A 5,490-nucleotide genomic window follows, 5' to 3' on the forward strand; every position below is an offset into this window, starting at 1 on the left:
CCGGCGGCCGCCCGGGAGCGGAGCGGGACCGGGGCGGGGCCGGGGTGCCACGCCCACACGAGGTCCCGCCCTCGCTGGGCCACCAACTCGGCTGCTGCCGGCGGGGACCCACGGACACCAGGGTTCTGGGGTACGCCGACGTGCCCACTGGCACACCAGTACTCTCTACCCCTGCGCTCGGGCCAAGATGCAGGACAGTCTCTGCTCTTAGAAAGTGAGCCCTTTTCTCTCCAGGACCAGGGCGGGGCGGCAGGGGTGCCATCCCAGCCTGCCCGCCCAGTAAGCTGGACCTCACCGGGGGCCAAGTGGGCTGAAGATGCCCGAACCCCCGGCGCCGGGCCTGCGGATTGGAGAATGTCCAGGGACGCCGGGTTTGGGAAAGAAGCAGCTAGGCGTCCCGCAGTCCCTAGACAGGCTGCCCTACCATGGGTCTGCACTACAGCCGGCCAAGTATACATGTTAGAGATGGGCAACTGAGGCTCTCAAGGGAATAGCCTCCCCCAAGGGCCCATTGGGTGAGCAGCACCTCGGCCCTGGGATTCCTGACCCTCTAGACCGCTGCACATGGTCTGTCTACCAGGTCAGACCCACCTCTATTCAAGCAGGGCCTCGGTCACCCACTGGGCCTCTGTCAAAATGGCTTCCCATTGGAGATAAGGACTCTTGGAAGCCAGTACTAGGGGACCCGGAGCTGTCCTCTGAGAGGCAGTGAGCCAAAGAGCTTGGGGACAACCTCCTGAGCTGAGGCTTGTCCACACCTACCCCCAACCCCAGGCTAATCAACCCCAGGCAACAGATGAGCAGGCAGGGTGAGAGTGAGTACAAGATCCCTCCTGAGGGAAGGTGGGATTGGACCTGTGTCCCTCCTCTGCCCAACCATGGCCGCATACTAGGTGCCTGGTGGGCACAGCACCCTCCTCATTCTGCGCCAGGTGGTCTCTATTCTGCCTTCTACTCGCTAGTGCATTGTCACCAAACCTAATGGCATGTGAACAAGTTAGAGGGGTCACTCAGAGTGGATGGGGTGAAGGCCAGTGAACCAGATGCCAACCTGGGTCTCAGACACCAGGGCTGCCCCTGCTTGTCAGGGCAGGCCCCACCCCGGAGCCCCGTGGGCGGCCTGTTGGCATGGTGCTGTCTGGGCAACGTGCTGGGACACATCACAGGAAGTTCTTCTTCTGGTCTAGCTTAAAGTGGGATTTGTTCCAGATGGGCTAGGCTGCCTTAGGGACATCCTGGAGTGGGGCATGTCCCACCCTGCAGCACCTGGTCTTAGCAGCACCTGGGCTTAGCGGGCTTAGGACCCCAAGTGCCAGCATCCATTAACCCCAGCTGACCCACACCTGCCCTGAGCCTGCACACACACACCCACACTTCCACCCCCCACGCCCCCACCCACCCCCCGTGGTCCTTACCACCCCCTTGGGCTTTACTCATTCCATCACTCCCTTGCCTACTTGAGAGACCAAGGAGTTTACCAAGAACATGGAACATCAGACACATCGAAGGAGGGAGTGAGGTCCATGGGGGAGTCAGTTTGGGGGTTGACAGCTGAGCCCCATTGCCTGCTCCCACCATCTGACTCAGAGATAGGAGCTAAATGTAAATCCGGGGAGACCTGGGGTGGTTTGTTTATTCTCTAGTGGTTTCCCGGCACCTAGCACAGAGCCTAGAACCCAGCTGTTATTGGGTATCATTGAGTCAGTTCAAACACAAAGCCCCCCCACCCTGTGTACAACAGATTGAAACCCCGCTTGGCCCTGTGCCGTCCCCACGATCTTTGCAGTGGTGCACCCACTGTGGTCGCCTCTGTGCTGATCCGTCTCCTGGAGGGTCTTCCTCTTTTTTGATGGCCCTCTGCCAAGCACGATGTCCTCTTCCAGGGACTGGTCTCTCCTGGCAACATGTCCAAAGCACGTGAGACCAAGTCTCCTCTGGCTCAGTTGTAGGCTTCTGGTTTGACTTCTTCCAAGGCTGGTGTGTTTGTTCTGCTTGCTGTTGTTGTTGTTGTTGTTGTTGTTAATTGCTGTCCAGTTGGTTCCAACTCACACAGCCCTGTGCACAACAGAACAAAACACTGCGCCGTCCTCACACTTGTTCTGAAGTCTGAGCCCAGGAATGCAGCCATTCTGTCAGTCATCTCGTTGAGCGCCCTCCTCTTTTTCGCTGCCTCTCCACTTTGCCAAGCATGACGTCCGTCCCCAGGGACTGGTCTCTCCTGGTAACATGAAACAGTCTTGCCGTTCTTGCCCCTAAGGAGCGCTCTGGCTAACTTCTTCCAGACAGATATAGTTGTTCTTTTAGCAGCTGTGGTCCTTCCCATCTTCTTCTCCAACACCATAGTTCAAACACACTGATTCTCCTTCAGTCGTCCTTATTCCGTGCCCAGCTTTCACATGCATAGGAGGCGATTGAAAATACCATGGCTTGGGTCAGGCCCATCTTACTCCTGTAACATCCTTGCTTTTCAACACTTTATTTTTTTTTTTAATTTTTAAAAATCATTTCATTGGGGGCTCATACAACTCTTATCACAATCCATACACACATCAATTGTATAAAGCACATTTGTACATTTGTTACCCTTATCATTCTCAAAACATTTGCTCTCCATGCAAGCCCCTGGCATCAGCTCTTCATTTTTCCCACTCCTTCCCCCCCACCCACCCCCATGAACTCTTGATAATTTGTAAATTATTATTTTGTCATATCTTACACTGTCAGACATCTCCCTTCACCCACTTTTCTGTTGTCCGTCGCCCAGGGAGAGGTTATATGTAGGTCCTTATAATCGGTTCCCCCTTTCCAACCCACCCTCCCTCCACCCTCCCAGTATTGCCACTCTCACCACTGGTCCTGAAAGGATCATCATCCTGGATTCCCTGTGTTTCCAATTGCTATCTGTACCAGTGTGCACCCTCTGGTCTAGCCAGATTTGTAAGGTAGAATTGGGATCATGATAGTGGGTGGGGAGGAAGCATTTAGGAACTAGAGGAAGGTTGTATGTTTCATCGTTGCTACATTTCACCCTGACTGGCTCGTCTCCTCCCAGTAACCCTTTCGTAAGGGGATGTCCAATTGCCTACAGATGGGCTTTGGGTCCCCAGTCCGCACTCCCCAACAATGATATGATTTTTTGCTCTTTGATGCCTGATACCTGTTCCTATCGACACCTCGTTATCACACAGGCTGGTGTGCTTCTTCCATGTGGGCTTTGTTGCTTCTGAGCTAGAGAGCTGCTTGTTTACCTTCAAGTCTTTAAGACCCTAGACACTATATCTTTTGATAGCCAGGCTCCATCAGCTTTCTTCACCACATTTGCTTATGCACACATTTATCTTCAGCGATCATGCCGGGAAGGTAAGCATCTGGGAATGCCAGTTTAATAGAACAAAGTATTCTTGCATTGAGGGAGTACTTGAGTGGAAGCCCAATGTCCATATGCTACCTTAATACTAAACCTCTAAATATATGCACATAAATCTATTTCCCCATCCTCATATATAAATATATTTACATGTGTACATGCCTTTATTTAGACCTCTATAAATGCCCTTTGTCTCCCAGTTCTTTCCTCTATTTCCTTTTACTTTTCTCTTGTCCCACTATCATGCTCAGTCTTCATTTGGATTACAGTATTTCCTCTTGGTTACATTACCCTTGATCACGCCTTACCAGGCCTCCTACGCCCTCCTCTTTCTTGTGCAGCAGATTTGCCCAGTGCACTGCATCCTGTGATCTCTTCCATGAGCTGCTTCCAGGAGCATTGATTGTGAATCCACGCAAGAAGAAAGCCTTGACAATTTACATCTTTACTCCATTTATCATGATGTTATCTATTGGTCCAGTTGTGAAGATTTTGGTTTTCTTTATACTGAGTTGCAATTCATACTGAAGGCTACAATCCTTGATCTTCATCAGCAAGTGTTTCAAGTCCTCGGCAAGCAAGGTTGTGTCATCTACATATCCAAGGTTGTTAATAAACCTTCCTCCAATCCTGATGTTGCATTCTTTATACAATCCAGCTCCTCTGATTAATTTCTAAGCATGGTGATTGAAGAAGTGTGGGGACAGGATACAACCCTGCCATTCACCTTTCCTGATTTGGAACCATGTAGTAGTCCCTTGTTCTGTTTGCACAACTGCCTCTTGCTCCATGTTCAGGTTCCACATGAGCACAATGAAGTGTTCTGGGATTCCCATTCTTCTTAGTTCGTTATGATTCTCACAGTCGAATGCCTTTGCACAGTCAATAAAACATAAGTAAACATCTCTCTGGTGTTCTCTACTTTCGGCCAAGGTCTATCGGACGTCAGCAATGATATGCTTTGTTTCTTCTGAATCCAGCCTGAATCTCTGGCAGCTCCGTCGATATACCGCTGCAACAGGTTGTTCTTCTGGTAGTCTGTGCCATTTTGCATATTCTTCACCAGTGCCATAGTTGAAAGGCAATCATTCTTCCACAGCCTTCCTTAATCACTGTCCAGTTTGCACATGCATGTGATGCAATTGGAAATCCCATGCCTTCATCCTCAAAGCAGCAGCTTGACTTTTCAACTCTTGAGAGAAGTCTGTTGCAGCAGATTTGCCCAATATAATACATTCTATTGGATCATCTTTGGAATGAGCACAAACATGGATCTCTTTCTATTGGTTGGCCAGGTAGCTGTTCTTCCAAATTTCCTAGCAGAGATGAGTGAGTGCTTCTAGTATTGCATTTCTGTGTTGAAACATCTTGATGGGTATTCCATCATTTTTAGAGCCTTGTTTCCCCCCAATGCCTTCATACCGTCAGTCCTTGATTGTATCCTATCTCCTGATATGGTTGAACATCAAGCTATTCTCTTTGGTCCAGTGACTCTGTGTATTCCTCCTGATGCTTCCCATGTCAATTGACATTTTGCTCATGGAATTCTTCAGTTTTGCATTTAAAGGCTTGGATTTTTTTCTTCCACTCTTTCAGTGTGTGAAATGCTAAGGGTGTCCTCCCCTTTGGTTTTTCAGCTCCACAGGTCTTTGCACATGCCATAATAATACTTTACTTAGTCTTCTTGAGCCTCCATTTGTAATCTTTTTTTTTGGTGGGGGGGCACCTAGTGAGCTTTATTTTTGTTAATCGTTTTATTAGGGGCTCATACAACTCTTATCACAATCCATACATACGTCAATTGTGTAAAGCACATTTGTACATTCATTGCCCTCATCATTCTCAAAGCATTTGCTCTCCACTTAAGCCCCTGGCATCAGGTCCTCATTTTTTCCCCTCCCTCCCCGCTCCCCCTCCATTTGTAATCTACTGTTGCATGTTTTACTTCATCAGTTCCTCCACTTCATGTAGCAACTCTGTGTTAAGAGGACGTTTCAGTGGTGTGAGTGGCAAAACAGGGAGGGTAAAGGGAGAATGGGTAGGGAAGAGGGAACCGATTACATGGAACTGTGTGTGACCTCCTCCCTGGGGGACAGACAACCAAAAAGTGGATGAAGGGAGAC

This window comes from Echinops telfairi, unplaced genomic scaffold, assembly GCF_000313985.2.
Source record: "Echinops telfairi isolate 266 unplaced genomic scaffold, ASM31398v2 ScPeMD7_5;HRSCAF=22, whole genome shotgun sequence".
Classification (NCBI taxonomy): Eukaryota; Metazoa; Chordata; class Mammalia; order Afrosoricida; family Tenrecidae; genus Echinops; species Echinops telfairi.